This window comes from Cuculus canorus, chromosome 7 (genome assembly GCF_017976375.1).
Source record: "Cuculus canorus isolate bCucCan1 chromosome 7, bCucCan1.pri, whole genome shotgun sequence".
Lineage (NCBI taxonomy): Eukaryota > Metazoa > Chordata > Aves > Cuculiformes > Cuculidae > Cuculus > Cuculus canorus.
The window spans coordinates 18,897,926-18,914,767 of NC_071407.1; the positions used below are offsets into that span (position 1 = coordinate 18,897,926).

Here is a 16,842-nt window from a genome sequence, read left to right on the forward strand (position 1 = left end):
TATGCGTCAAAAGATTTTGTTTAATTCAGACACACCAGCTTATCCCCCAAATGTATAATTTTTTTGTTTCTTTTAGCACAATAAATGATTCTTTCATTTAAAGAGAGGACAGTGCAGTTAAATGTTTCCTACCTAAGGCAGTTAGACCTCAGTCCACCAAAACTCACAGAAGTTCACATTCACAGCTGCAGAAGAAAAACCTGAAGCTGGCTGATGTTGCAAAGGTTCGAAGTGCCACGCAAACAGAAATAATATGAAGCACTTGCTTTCCTGAAATCTTGTGTTTTTAAAAGATGCAGTCAGCTCCACCAGCAATGAAAGATGTGCTCTGGTATGAGATAAAATTATGTTTCTCTAAGTGCCATGTGATTTAGTCTGGAAGTAGAAAGTCACTCAAGGCTCTTTACTGAAACATCACTGACAATTACAATTTGGTTATCAAAAGTTGGCTCAGTTTTAGTGGAAACACCCAGCTATGGAGAAACACAAGTCAAATCCCCTCAGGTGGTTTAGCTCTGCAGAGCCACCAGGAATAGAAAGAGGTAAAATCATACTTCTGTCACTGCAGGAAGCCATGCACACAGTTTGAACGCCAATTTAAATCAATTTAGAAAACAATTTTATTAAAACAGATCCATCCCTTGGTATAGTTACTTCGATTTTAGCATGAGAGCACTATTTTGGCTAAGGGACTGACTAAAGAAAGAGCAAAGCAGGTCACTGAAGATGCAATTGCACATGCTCTGCTTACTGCTGTCAAGCCAAGTCAGAAGGTTAGCCCAGCAGTTATCTGGATTAACCTTAATGCCCCGTATTCCTACTCTGGATCTTACTGGACCCTTTGGATTCCCCAAACCTGACTCTGCAGAAACAGTACAGGCTGAAAGTCCTCCCAATAAGAACTTAAACTAAGTCTCATCTTCCTGATGGAACTGGGAACACATAATTATGTTGGTAGACCAGGGAGAACAATAAGTCCCTGCGTAAGTAAGTAGTCATACGTGGTAACCTGTACACTGCAGAAACTCAGACCTTAGCCTGAGTCCTAAGTTATACTGCTTAAAACGTAAGTTTATTGTTTGACATGGTTCACAAACCTTTGTGTAACACACTAAACCTGCAGCCAGATGTTCTTTTGTGGCAAACTAGGTTACAAGTTTATCACTACCACTACATTATCAACTGAACCATGCTAATCAGCCATGGGCTTATTGTTGCAGCTCACAGCAAATATGATGTAAAATACACTGGCTTAAATTCCAGTGAAATGAGTGCTGTTATACTCATTTAAATTAAGCTCTGCTCACCTGTATGGATGTGCTGTTTGAAACTTTGCTGGCATGCCCCACTATAAATACCAGTGGAAGTTAAAATGCTCTGGATTCAGTTTTAGCTAACAGACACACAGATCACCATTTAATTTGAGCTTTTGGGAGGCACCAGTATGTTCTCAGAGATGGACAGAGATATTTACTGATAGGGAAGGGAAATCAAGTAAGAGAGATCTTTGTGTGGTAAGCTATGGCTAGCTGGAAGTGATAAGAGAACTTAATAATTATAGTCTTAAACAACAGTTGGATTTGGAGTAAGAAATGTGTCTCAGCTACTCGTTTTCCTGCTGTGGAACAGTCAGCTGCAGCAAGGCATTACAGGGAACTCTGGCTACATGAAACTTTGGGGTAGTTATCTCCCTGTTACTATTATTTTCCTTTCTTGACGGTGCTCTTCCCAGCTGGGACATGGCCTAGCAATGAGCTGTGCTTCCAGACCATGGAAAGTGTCCTCCCTCATGCCACACAGCTGGGGCTGCAGCCTGCATAAAGTCATCACGCTGTCAGGATATCATTCTGATACTACTTTCAGTTCATGTGAGGTTTACCCCCACTTTTTTGCAGATGAGCAAGGGGACAGCATCCTTCCTTTCCCTGTCTCCTCTCCCCCTTCTCTCTCACAGTTTCTGAAGAGATAACTCATGCTGTGGCTTTTTCTCACTTGGGAATAAACCAAGTTAGTTATCTAAAGCTTCCCAGCAAGAGCTTTTTGGACAGATACATTCCAACTTGTTGACAATGTGCTTTTGTATATTACCATTCACAGTAATACTTCAGCACAACAAATGAATTACAAACTCTCATAAATATGAAGGAAACCAGCATGAACATTACCAAATCCACTTCACTGAAATAAACCTTCATGAAACTTCTGCTGCACAGAAATGTTCTGGCAAAAAACTTCACACATCTAAGTCTTTCCCCTGCAAGACCACAAAAGTTAAGAAAATGGGTCATGAGTCCCATCAGTCAAGACACCCACCCACTAAAGGTCTCTGTTGAGTCAGCTAGGTAGACAGAAAAAGAAATATGATATGTAAACACAGGTAGATGGAGTTAGGGAGTTTTATTTTTAACAATACGACACAGCTGGAGAGAGCCCTTGGACCACTGAATGAAGACCTGATCCTCAGTATCCAATCTGTCTCCTGGACAATTCTCCCAATGTCAACAGCAGCCAGGGAAGACCTTTATGATGCAGCTTCTTTCCTGCACTTACTGAATTGCTTTGTTTTTCAAGTTAAGTCTATGTTACTAGAAATGCTTAATTTAGGTATAGGAATATCTGTTTATCTCACATCCGGCTTGATGACTTCATAAGAGAAAATGCGGTGTGAGGATATGCCTCTTTGAGAAGGTGCGAGTTCAGAATTGCATGAGGAAAGACTGCCTACATCAGCTCCCAAGGCAGGGGCTCTGGGTAAGGTACTTCCAGCTCTCTACTGCCTAAGCCATGGGGCTGGTGCTCTGCAACAAAGTCACTCATTGCTCTCTTGAACTTAGACTCTGCAGGCAATGCCAAAACAAGCAATCAGACTTCACCTCTTTATCTTCATCCTCACACTCCAAAGTCTTATTTTCAAAACGATGTGAACACTTAGGAGAGTAAGTCCCAAAGAAAATGACTCATTGAAAGAGTCACTAAAACTTTTTGGCATTTTCAAACTTGTATCTTGACCTCTGCTTGTGCTGTATGGCCAGCAAACCCTTCTATGCAGCTGTTAACAGCCTATCTGCAGAACACAGCTCCTCAGACTCCTAGAAAAACGTTGATTTCTAAACAAGACAAAGACAAAACTGACCAGATCTAGTCTTAACAACAGAGTAGCTTTGAGAATGAGGTTGAGCGAGAGATCCTGGAGCGTCCTTGCTACCAATATTCCCATGATTTCTGTGGTTCTCAGGATGGAGAAGGCGCAGGCAGGACTCAACACCAGTCCTTCAGCATGGGAGAATCTAGCATCCTTCAACACAAAAATACCCAGATTATTTATAATCCAATTTATTTCAGTCTCCGAAAATCACAGTAAGTCTAGGAGCTAAAACATACCAGAGGCTGACAAAAAGACTCTCCTCTGTCTTCCCTATCAGCGATATGAGAGGAAAACGCAAGATGCACCTGTTACACTGTGACAGAAGATTTTGACATGTGCAGTCTTCAGATCTACCCCGGGGGGTAGATCTACCCCTTTTCCTGGGGATAAAAAGAGGGAAAGAAGGCATTTTTGTTGAACACTAACAAATTAGGCATTTCTACTGTAATATCATGGAGTTCAATAGAGATTGTGTGTGTGCTCAGAGGAATGAGCAAATCTTTGTAAACGCTGATAGACTGTAAATAAATAAATTAAGTATTAATCATCACTGCCATCAAACTCTAGGAGAAATCTATCTTTGTATTATTTGGATGAGGCGCTGTCATTAGTTCAACCTTGCCATTTTAAGAAATTATTAGTTTTATAGCAAGTCTGAAACTCTATGCCAATGAGACTGTGAATTTAATGCATATTAATGGGACAAATGTGGGAGGAGAAAGGAAGTTGGTGCGATTCTCTTATAGAACAGAATGCTAAATAAGTAGTTTCCAGCTGTGCAACAGGAAAGTTAAAATGGTTTGTTTGGATCATTAATATTGCAATGAAAACTAATTAAACCTAGAGCTACAAGGAGGAGCTCATTAGAGATTTGAATACAGGCAGCACAGCACTCAGCAGCCTCCAGTTTTAGCAGTTTCTTTTATCACACCAAGTGGGATAGCAAGAGTTCACCGAAGAGACAGTGGATAGTTTGAAGAGCCAAGAGGATATGGATGCCCAGTCCAGAGGGTGCAACTGCAAGAGGTACCTGACTGCTACAGGCCTTCTTCGGAAAATGCTGCGTGAGTTTTGTAGATCTGTAAACTGAGCCAAGCCCTTTACTGGGCCTCTGCTCAGACTAACATCACTGTACTCTGTACTTCCACCTCCAATTCCAGCCTTGCCTCCTGCAATATTATGGCTTTTTCTCCTTGTCTGACCTGACTTTTTAAACTTTACCTAAAATTTCCCTAGACAAAGAGCCCCATAAGCTGCTTTACAAAATACATCTACTTGTTCATCATTGGTCTCTTTATACCTGTTCACGGCCATGGCACTTCAAAGACTGTAGTTTTAATGTGACTCTCAGTTTTGCATTTCTTTTCTTCTTTATCATGCCATGCCCCTTTTGCTGTAACCAGAGAAGGTGCCTCTGCCTCTGCTCTGTGAACATTAGCATCCTCCTACAGCTATTTAACTTGTCTCACCTCTGATACTGTCTTTCCCTCTCCCATGGCCTGCCTGCACCCCAGCATCCAAATAACCCTGCTCACAGGTCCACAAAGCAGTCCAGTAATACAGGACTATATCAAGCTCTTCCTTAGACATTTGCCTTGGGAGAGAGTAACAATCAGATTGAGCCTCTGTAAATCTTTCATCGTTGCAATCTAAAGGAAATACTGCAGCCTCATCTAAGCTGTTGCTTATCTGTGCTAAGTGCTGACAGCAGTGCTTGCACTTCACCCTGATAGTCTGCAAGGATGAAAGAATGACTTCCTAATGATGACCATAAAGGACTTTGAAGGTCGGGGTGGGGGACTAAGAGTCCTCACAGATGAAAGACACCATGTAATTTTATTAATGTTGCCTAAATGTTGCTGGATTGGGCTATTGCTGGTGACCTGAGCAATTTAAAAATCCTTTAGTCATAGAAGAGACAAAATAAAATACTAAATCAGTGACACACTGAACTGCACATGTGTAACTCAGATGAGAATTTTCCTTGGTGAGTTAGAGAACTGAATGCCTGAGAAACATGCTAGGAAATGAACCCTTGCCTCCCTTAATCGCTGTGTCAGATCATTTGAACATGAGGATCACTGAAAACCCTCCCATTTTTAGATCAGAAATTTCCTACTACTATAGGAGGTACTGACTCAGATTTTTATTAGTCTTCTCTATCTTTGGGCATCAGGGAAATTAATTTTGAACAAAACCCTCCGCTGCATTCACTGTTAGGAGACAGTACAGCCACAGGGGCTGGCAGGAAAAGAAAAAGCTCAGAAAAAGGAGAAAATGGACAATTAATACCGAAGATCCCAACAGATGAGAATGGATCCAAGCAAGTCATCAAGACACCAGCTCCAGCCCAGCCTGAATTTCTAGGCAAGTGTTATCCAGGCATGGAATTTCCTAGACAGCCAAGAAGAAAAACATGGGAAAAATGCTCTAAAAGTGAAAAGAAGTCACTGGAGATGCAAAATTCAATTTCAAATACGACATCAAGGCATCAGTTTAGTTATCTGTGCCAGCGAAGACCATCAGAAATGAGGCATTTCATGGCAGGAGGCTCAGAAACACTGTTGGATAATGAAGAGTATTGCACACCTGGCAAAGTTAAACCCACTGCACACCCCAGTCAGTGCCAGCAGCCATGGAGAGAAGGGAATTCTGCACAGGCACCAAAGACGTGACAGATACCTCCTGTCTGTTTAGCAGTGTTGTAACAAAACAAGCTGAAATGCTTTACAGAAAGGCTGCCAGGCAGAACCCAGAGCTAAGTGCTATAGGCAGAAAACAGCTCCAGAGGCTGGAGGAGTGGTGCCCCTGTGAAGACCTCTCCTCCTGGCATCCCGGTAGTGGATGGTGGCATTTAAGGATAATCATCACCAAAAAGGGGATGATTTTGATTTTCTGTGGCAAATACATGCATATGTAGATGTGATCTCTTCCTCACTCCTCGCCCTGCAAACTCTTGCTTTGCTGAACCCATGAAGAGACTTGTGCATAGGCAGGTTCAGATTACAGCAAGTCCACAGAGAAAACAGGAGCCCAAGTGAGGCAATAGTGTACTTCAAATTGCCCTTGAACACAGGATTCCCAACCTAAATTTAGATAGATGAGTGTACACTGCACCAGATTTATACAAACCCTGCAAACCAAGAGACCTGAGGTAATGTTATCTGTACTACTTCCACTTTTTATCCTGGGGAAGAAATAGGTGAGTTTTTGATGATGGCACTATTGCCTCTTTAAAGACTGTAATCCCAAGAATCTACATTCCACTTCCTATTTTCCCCTCCTTGATGATCCCCCTCAACCAAAGTTCTCAACAGCACAGTTTTGGAATGACACATATCTGCCCAGGCTCGAGTGACTGCAGTAACCTCACATTCTCTTTTCTGGTGCAGCTTGCATACTACAAATTCACAAAGCCAGCCTTAGAATACTTCATATGTCATTTCTGTTCCCTGTTCCCCTAGACATCAACATCTTTAAGCAACCCTGCATGGCACCTGAACTGGTCCATCTGATATACTTTTGACTTACAAACAAGAAGAGTGACGAACAAGGGGGAAAGAAATGAAGAAACATTTTACAGTCAAGGACTTGATTTCTGCAGAGCAATGAAGACCAGAGAATGTATTAACTTTACATAAGCTGTGATCAGTGGCCACCTTGCATTTGTTGTACATCATATAAGGCTTTTAAGGACATCTTCAAATAGATCTAATTCACTAGGTGCTCTTTATGAAGCAGAGGAGTGGAAACGGCAGGCTCAGTAGAGATGGACAGTGCAGGGGAATGGCACTGCCTGAATCTGTTGTGCTTCAAGGATTTAGTGGGAAAGGCAGTCCTGTTTCAGATCCATAAGATTAATTTGTGTAGTGATGCAGGCAGATGTTAGTAACATAGCCAAAATTTAATGCCTTGGCTGTCACTTGATCACATATAGTGATGATTTTACTAGCAAAGCGACAACGAATGGAGATGCTGTTTCTGTTAATTGTCCATCATTAGCACTGCCTCTATAGGAAAGACCTCAGGCCTGATCTGTCAGAAAGACAACACTGGTTAGATTCTCTAACATAATTTAAGTATCTTAAACTGTAATGTAAGTGCTTAAATTCCTGCTGAAGGAACTAACACAGATATTTACTTATCTATGTAATATATAAGAGTGTAAAGAAAGCAGAGAGGTAACTTGAAACATATTCAAGTATTTAATTTTGGGCGTTCAAATTGGGGGTTTGGTGCCCTTCTTCCTTGTTTGTCCATAAACATCTCTCTACTCTGCATGTCAGAGCAAGACAGATGCAGCTCTGTGATGCAAAGAGACTGAGATTTTTGAGAAGCCTCTGTCAGGGACTGCAGATTTTCAGGTTTCTGCCACGCCATGTGCAAAAGCAAAATGATTGTCTTCACAGGCAGATAATGTATTTAAGGGGAATCTGCATGGAAATGAATGATGAATGGTTGTTTCATTTTAACTCGGTGTTTTATGAAGATTGTCTAATGACTTCTACTGTTTTTCAGTGTTTGTTAAATGTGAAAGGAGAAAAAACATAATTTTTATGCCAAAGCAGGGCAATTGACTTGTTTATGCCTATTATATTTCACTAAAGATGCAATATCTGTTTTATCTCAGGAGAAGACCCAGTCTATTCATGCCTAGTATAAGGGCAAATAATAGCACTAAAATGGCATGTAGTTGAATCTAATGTCACATCACCAGCACTGCTCATATTATAAAAAAAGTAAGTGGTAACTACGTTGAGGCAGAACTGGATAGTTTGTTCAAGTGGGTCTGCTTTGTATGAATACAAAATTTGCTACCAACAACAGGATACATTTGAGGAATAATACAAACATGTTGTAGGAGCCTGTTTGCCCACTAGCCCGTCTGCCTTGACTAGCAGGCTGACATCAAATCATTATCATCCTTATCGTTAGATATAGAGCCAGAATTGGTCAGGATAATTTTAGTCTTTTTGTCATTAAAAATAAAGCAAACCAATCACAAAAAAACCAGCAAAAATATCCCATCTCAACATTTCTACTCAGAACTCTTCAGCCTTTCTTGTAGAAGTTACATTTCTGAAATTTCATGTCCCCTCTTCTGAAGGTTGAATTGACTAGTCAAAAAACCAAAAAGATCCTAGGACGCGTCACAGTTTTGCTGTGTTTGTGTGGTGCAATGGATCATTCTGTCATGGTTATAGCACATCACAAGAATGCAATTCAGGTGGTGTCCCAGCCAAGAGAGAATAACAGGGATATGAACTACCTGAATTACAACTCCTGTGGGGCACTTCATCTACATTCTCAAAAATGACCAACTGATGTTTTTCAGGAGATCATTTCTGAAAGAAGCTCTACCTTTCCACATTTCTGGCACATTGTATTTAGAGATTTATTCTGTTGAAAACCCTATTTTACACCTAGGAACAGAAGAGACATAAAAGGTATCATCCAGACTAAAATTCCTGTTCCTTAATAAGTCATTTGAAAGAAACAACCTGCAGATCTTTGGCCATAAAGAAACCAATTTCTCCTGCTCAGGCCAAAAGCAGCAACAAACCCTGAGCCTTCCATACACTGCTTAGCCACTAAAGCTGCAAAATTACTTTGGAAAAGAATCAAGTACTTACAGTGTTCTGTAACTTTAAGTAGTAGCTATAAGAGTATGTTATAACACCCTTATTACTTCCTCAAAATAAGTATTACTGAATGCATTTGTCACTTTTGTATTTAGATATGGCCCAGAATTTCCAACATCACTGGTTTTAACCCGACAAGCAGTCCTGTCAACCATGACAATTTACATGTATTCACACTTTAATGAAGTTCAGGGTTTGAGGTAAGCAGGCAAACGGTTTTCTTCCTGCTAAGCTAGAGAGACATAAGGACAGCTGTGCTCTCCGAGAGATACCTAGATGCTAAGGAGAACTGTGTAGTCAACACAGTTTTTATGAGAGAAATCAATGAAGTCTCATTGTAAGACACAGTCTCTCCAAATTTCTCTGTCTTCAAAGCCAGGTGCCATGCCTTTGACACCATTATTCTTGGAAGAGTAGTAAACCACTTAAATAACCACACAATGAAGCTTCCCCAACACTCAACACCCAGCAGAGCAAGTGACCTTTTTGCTTTCTATAGAGTTTATCAAGTATACATGCTTCTGGACCAACATGAGGAGAGGCCACAGAAGAATTCTGAGTGTCCTGCCCTTCCTCTGCAAAACAGTGAGGCTGTTCATTCAAACACCTCCCTAGACTGCAGGTGCTGCATGGAAAGAAATGGTGTCTCTGGCTTTATTAGCAAAATTAGTTAAAGTTTCCCAGTCCTTCTACCACCTCCAAAACTGCATCTTGTCCTATGCAGGTCTCACCTATTTCACTTTCCTGACACCAGCATAATTGAAAAAGGACAGCAAATACATGCAGACAAGACCAAAGGACCATATCACCTCCATTATAGCAACTAAGAGCAAGAACAAATCTGTCAACTCTGCCACCTTCTCCTCCCATCCAACTCCCTTGATTTTTCCTTTCAAAGCCTAATCGATCCATTAAAAATGTTATCACAGGTGGGCAATTTATTTTTACCATCCTCTTATTGTTCTCCCTTAAAAAAATGACTCTTAATAGCTCTAAAAATTGTTAATATCCTAAACACCCTAAGAATTATACAATTACAAGACAAACACATCAAGAAAAGGCAAAGCTAAAAACCAGGAATTGTGATTACACCCAGTGTCCTGTCTTGCTCATTTCATGTCCTACTTTAAATGTGGTAAGGACTAATACATAAAACCAGAAGTGTTTTAGAGAAACAACAATAGAAACTCTGTTTTGGCTTTGGTGCCATTACTTTCAAATAGTTTGACTTCCTAATTTATTTCCTGGGCAACCTTAGATTTACCATTAACACAGCTATTTATGTTGATATTCTTATAAACAATGTCCATAGACTGTGTTCCATCTCCTGAGTTAGCAGTGAAACAAACAGGTTGATTTTCAGAAGTACAAAGCACCAACTGCAGAGCAGAAAATGCTGCTGGTCTGTACCCTGACAGCAAGCAGCAGCAGGAGGAATTTAAGGATGCAACCTGAGAGTGGCTGGGATCAACCTCCCAGTCCTGAACCTCTGTGAATTGCAGAACCTAAACATTATCTGGAAAAAACAAACCCAAACCAAATCATCTGCCAAAATCAAGTCTTCACATTAGAATCACCGAAACCTTGTGCTTTTGCAGTTACTTCAAAATTTCTGATGGTTTAACTTCCTCTGAAGTATAAATCTAGCTCCAGATTTTCAATGTCTTTGGTGTCTGGAGTTTGGTTGTTTTTTGTTGTGGTGGTTTTTTTGGTGGGTTTTTTTTGGTTTGTTTTCCAATAGCCACAACGCATTTGGAAGTTTTTACCCCATTTTACTGATATAAACTACTCTCAGTGGCTTCACTTTCCTAAAGTACAGGGGAACAGTTGATGCAAGAATATTGGATAGGAATTAGACATACTTTACCCTTTCTTTCTGTTGCTCTGAATTTTCTTGGACACTGCATTTTGCTCCCCCACCACACATGCCCCCTTCAAAGAGTAACCACTCAGCCAGTTTTCAGAGGCTGCTTAGGAACTTTCTAAGTTATCATCATACACTTCAAGGGTATTTTAAGATACAGCTGAGTGTATCAGAATGTGCAACAATGACTAAGCTGTGCTGCCTGGGATGTTTTGTTCATGCCGCATGAAAACCTACACAGAAAAAATTCCAGCAGTGCTGCCTCAGTAAAGGAACTTTATCAACACAGACAGATGCTCGATAACCAGAGCAGCAGACAATATCATCCAGTGACTACTAGAGCCTTCATTTCGGGTCACCCAGTCCTATAATTTTTGCTCAGAGAGCCAAACTTTTCCCCAAGGACATCTTTAATCTCCTTCAGGGGATTGTTTTCTCCCACAGCCTACCGGCTCCTCTAGCACCCTTCCAAATGCAACAGCATCTCCACTGTTACTTTATAATGCTTCAGGGAATATACAGTATGGGGGGGAATATCCTCCCCTTTCCCCCTAGCTCACTCAGATAGATGCAAGCAATGAAACAAATGGTACATGGAGGGTTTTTTCCACAGGATGCTGAATGTCCAAAATCTACACGCTCTGTGAAGGAGGTCCCATCTCTCCTTGAGCAGACTCAACTCCAGCCTGGAGCTGACCTGTACAGAGAGCAGCTGTTAGCCAAGGCCAGCCAAGGAAACAAAGCAGCCACCTCCTTCCCCACCCAGACCTAGATTTCTAGAACAAGTGGTGAGAAGCACTTGCTAATGCATATGAGCAGCTTTGCTGAGATTAATACAAATTTGTTCTGTGTTTGGCACAGGCGGTAAATAATAAATAAGGCCTGCTAGTCCCACTGAATGATGGAAAAAAAGAGATACATAAAACAACTGCCTTCTTCACTCTGCTTCATTCATCATCTATTTCAGATGAGGCAAGGACCTGTTCTTGAATTCAGCTGGAGAGGAGACAAGGAAGGACTGCATACCATGGCACCATGTTACTAAAATCCATACTGTCATGGAAATATGCAACAGGCCAAAATAACATATCTTACACCTGAAATTTCACATGGTAGCAAAAAACAGCATTTCCAAAAAACTGGTCTTTGTGCAATACAGTTCCTCTAATGTTATTTTTGTATAGTTTCCTAGGTGTGTGTTTTGGTTTTGCTTTCAAGTAAATAAAGAGAAATCCAGATTTGATTCTCTAACTTTGTAACAGCATTTGTTCAGGCATCACCAGCATTTAATTTTTGATACTGTACTAGATATTTTCTACTCCACCCACATAATAGAGAAAGACACACAATTGAAAAAACAATGGGTTATCCACATGGGAGTATACACATTCTTTAAACAACCATGACAAAAATATTGCAAGATATTTCCAAGAGGCAGAGTGGATGAGAGACAGGGAACCATAGGCTCTCTATGGAATGTTTCCCTACAGCAACAAGGTTTATATGATCACACTGACTATGTGTGTTCCTCCTCAGTCCCCTCAAAGGTGTCTGAACTTACTGAACAGTTTCAACTATATTTGAGAGGGTGTTAAGATCTTTTCCACTTAGTGAAGTTTTTTTCAATTTTAAAATACATTTCCCACCTGTTAGCCCCCTGCAACATATCAACATAGAAAAACAGCCCCTTTCAGGGGAAAAAACAAGTCAGATCAGATGGTCTCAAACTGCCACTAAAGTGTGACCTGGTTCCATTGGAAAGAAACAAAGATTGAGCTACAAAATGAAACAGAGCCTCTATCTCTATTGACTATTATTTGCAATCTTGCATTTGGAGGAACATGGGCCTAATTCTTGGTCTTCTCATTTCTTTTGACTTGTTAAAAATTTTGTTCTGTATGTTCCCACACTCATCCTTTCCAGTGACTCATGGGCTATTATGTTTAAAGCAGGATACTGACCTTTTTACTATTTTCTTAGCTAACTGGAATACTCCCCAGTCATCTCAAGCATGACTACATCCTCCTACTTCTAGACTCTCTCAGCTAACTGACAAGCCAGGTGGTGATTTTATTAAAAGCCTGGAGGAGTCTTTATTATTAATCTTTTTAACCTAAATAAACTATTTCATACTAGACAATCTGTTTTCAACTTTTATAAACATTTTATACAACAGACTACACATTGGACTACGGTTGTCGTACGACAAGACAAGTAAGATTACAAGTTTTTGTAAAACCATTCTTCTGAGCTGTGGTCTACAAATACATATGAGGCTATGGACTATGTTTAAAGGTCAGCAAAGGTGATCCTAAGAACATACCTATAAGCCTATATGCACCCTCTGGAGATCGATAGCTTTCCTAGAAAATTTTTAGATGAAGCCAGAAAGGAATTTAAATCCTCTGGTCTAAAGCAGCAGAAGACAGGGAAAAAACATTGCCAGTGCTGACAGGCTCTATACGCTACCTGGAATCCCAGGAAATTAAAGAGACAGAGGGATAATTCTAGAGAGACACTTGCTGCTGTGGCTATGTAGGTCTGGACAGGAAAGAAGGGTCTTCAATAGCTTAGAACATGGCTTGTTCTAAACAGATCTCTGTCCCCTCACCAAACACCACACACTCAGAGAAACAGTGAAAAAACGTAACACCCCGACCATAAGATCACCTCACTGAAAGCCATACTACACTGTGTGTTAGTACCAAAGCTCTCCAGCTGATGGATATCAGTACAGGAAAACACACCAGAGAAGACGAATCATGAACATTCTTACTGTTTATACTCAAGTCTGAGCTATAGAATGTGTCATCAGAAAACAGCATCAGTAAGTTCCCAGACCATGCCTATAGCACAGTGGCAGGAGCCTGAAACTCAGTCTAGAATGAATTTCATGCAAATGCCGTATATGTACCTTTCAAGCATACAGATCAGCCCCGTTTCCTACAAAAAGATTTCGTTTTCAATTCAAGTTTATGTCTGCCTATCTATGCTCCATCCCAGCACATTATATGCTTGTTGCTGTGTTAACTCGAAAGATATACAACTTCCCAATGTGATGTGCAGATGCTTTCCTTCACCATGAACGAAACTGCTTTCTATTATAAAACCTTTCTCCCTGCTGCAGCATAACATACAATCAGTCTGGTTTAGAAATGCAAAAAATCCTCTTCATTGAGAAGCAAGGAATAATGACACATAGATGCAGACAACCTGATTGAAATACAGTCAGTATGGAAGAAATTAAACTCTGTTAAAGTTGTAACTTTCATGAGAGATACCACATAGTTTTATAAACCCAAGAACAGAATAAGATCTGGGGCAGAGCATCTGCAAATGAACAGACTACTCAGCTGAGCCATGGACTACTTTGGCATTTTCTTTCCTCATGGTCCACAAAAGAGACTAGAGTACACGTGCCTCAGGGTTTTTTCTTTGCCTCCCTGCACCTCTCTGAGTTGGCAACAGGACCAAGCTATAGTGACTCTCAAGTAAAGTCAATAAAATATATTTTTTAAATGTACCAGCCTCTCTGCAATGTAACTCATTCCTTTACACTGAAAAGGAAACAGAAATAGAGGGGGAAAAAAAAAAAAAAAGTAGCAAGACTGAAATGTTGAATGGTTTCCCACAGTATTCCTTAATGTCAAGTGAGGAAGGCGTTAAATAAATTGTGCGGGCATGTTTCCCTTTGTTAACAACCCAACATCTGTGATTCTGTTACTTGCTGAGACGTGGAATCCCTCCCAGTTGTCCCAGCAGCTCAGAGTCCTGACAGAGGAGGAGATGTAGAAAATAGCAAAGGAAGAGCAGCTGTGAGTTTTCAAGCATAGTTTCCATTTGTTCCGGATGCCCATAGCAAAAGAACCTTGATTTTTGGCAGTAACCAGCCTGAACATGTTCAATTTGTTCTATGATGTGACGTGACACATTGATGGAAGGCAGCACACAGTCCACTCACATCAGACTAGCTTGAGGTTGCCTAGCCTCTATTGATATCCATCAAGCCAAGTGCACAAAAACTTCTAATCTTTTCCCAAGAATTTCAAGATTTGCCTGGCCACACTCAAAAAGCTTATATTTGAGCCAGAGGACTGGCTCTCATCAAGAGCTGTTAATGAAACAAACAAACAAGCCATTAGATTAGACCAATGAACCATTTCAGTCCATGCCTGCCTGCGGTGCCCAGTACAGAGGATGCTAGTGATGGTTACAAAGGTCAGCCAGTAACAGAACATCCTGTCTGGCCTGGAGATTTCCTTTTGACTTCTCACTTTGGGACTGACATCATCCTATTGAATTGGAGTTCCCTCTTTCTTTTCAAATAGGTTGGATTGCCATTATTTAAAGATCTGTTTGATTGATTGATTTGTGCTTCTGAAATTCTTCCTTTCACAATGTTTGCTCTCTCTTGCCTTGCTCATTTCTGTTAGATTCTTTAATTAATGTTGTATGTAGCTCCATTATGCTTCCTTATATTGTTGCCATGCTGAAAGCAATCTGAATTTCCTCTTTTCTACCTAGCTCCTCAAGTTGTTACACACTGCCCTTTAAGAACATACTCTCACAAAATGACATGGACAGTCCTGGTCCAAGCAACTAACCCCAATGAGAAAAGAGGCACTGCTGTTTGCGTAAAGGATTTGGATTTGGAGAATGTGCTCCTAAATGCTTAAATCCCTTTTTTGGTTAAGCATATAAATCAGATCATCTTTACAAACCGATGTTACGCCAGTTAAACCTAAAAGGGAACAAGAACTTGCACATCTAGTCCCTCAGAATCTTTTAAGAGGTTCCCCTTTCTGAACCCACCACAACTATACTGGCACCTCACACAATCATAAGCTACTGCAATGATCTTTGCTTTGTCCTGTTCAGTGCAGTTTGATTCCATTTTTTTTTGCACATGGGACAAATTCCACATAGAATCAAAATTTGCCAGAAGGACAGATTTCCTTTGAACCTCTGATGGAAGAGAAGCAATACCATTTTAGTGTGTCTCTAATTACAGCCACCGCGACAGTTCATATGTGTAGCAATAAAAATAACCATAAACCTACCTAATCATTAAAGTAAAGCAAACAACTCCTCTCTGTATCATCATACACAGGTACTGGAGTTGCTAATAAACCAGGAAGAGCACTGAGGCACTGGAGGAGCATCTTTTCTATCTCCACAGTTTCTTAAACAACTTTAGAGGCATATTTTTATTAAGTGTATGCAAGGCAGATGATCTTAAACCTCAAAAAGAGTCTGTATAATAATTGTGTGTTCTTCTAATGCTCTCCAAAGACCTATTCAGAGTCCGTTCTGAAAGACAATAATATATCAAGAACTTCTGCAAACTTCCTCCTAATGAACACATGCCAATTTGAGACCAAGAATTCTGGCCTCAGAGGAGAAAATAACCACTGCTCTTAGTCTCTGGGTGTTTTGCTACTTTATTTCAGAGTGATTCAAAATCTAATTAAATTTCTAAACTCTAATGAAATTACAGAAGAAAAATCATTTAGGATTATATTATATACAATTACTCACAGCTGAAAATTACAGTTAGCCTCTTTCACCAGGATAGGGTCTCTTGAGAAATCCTTGTTATTCATATAACGTATAAATCTGACATTACTGCCACTATTTACAGGTCAAAGGTAAAAGCAGAATTAATTAAATGTATATATCCTGCCCAGTGGCCGGATGGTGGAGAGTGGGAAGTAGAGGGAACGTTGATAGTGATGACTATGCTTGAAACCCATTTCCCAGTTTGGTCAAGAGTCAGAATATACCTGCTACAAAGCAGAATTTTATTAAGCCTGGCTTATTCTGATCCATGCTTTTCCTCACCGGAGGAATGCTGTGAATGAGAATAGTGAACCACATGTAGTCATCAATGTGCAGTCAGCTAGCTGAGCTATCTTAAGCTTTTTGTGGAGAAGTAGCAATGGAATAAGCCAAGCAGTTTTAGAGAGTTCAGCCAAATACTCAGATGTTGATTGTCTGAAACAAGAGAGCACTCTGAGACCACTGATTTGGGCCAGAGGAGACACCTCGTGCCCCCTCCCCCCCCAAAAAAAAAGAAGATTAAAAAAAAATTTATTGCCGTATATAAGCATCTATATGAAATGAAGATACCAGACAGCAAAGGACTAATCTAAAGCAGATAAGTACATCAAGAGATCAGAGGTAAATGCAAT

General features: G+C 40.4%; 1 protein-coding gene across 2 annotated transcripts in view; it reads right to left on the reverse strand.

The window, feature by feature from the left end:
* Positions 1-16,842, reverse strand: part of C7H10orf71 (chromosome 7 C10orf71 homolog) — a 97,531-nt gene that overhangs the window by 43,662 nt on the left and 37,027 nt on the right. The gene's annotated exons all lie outside the window — the stretch shown is intronic.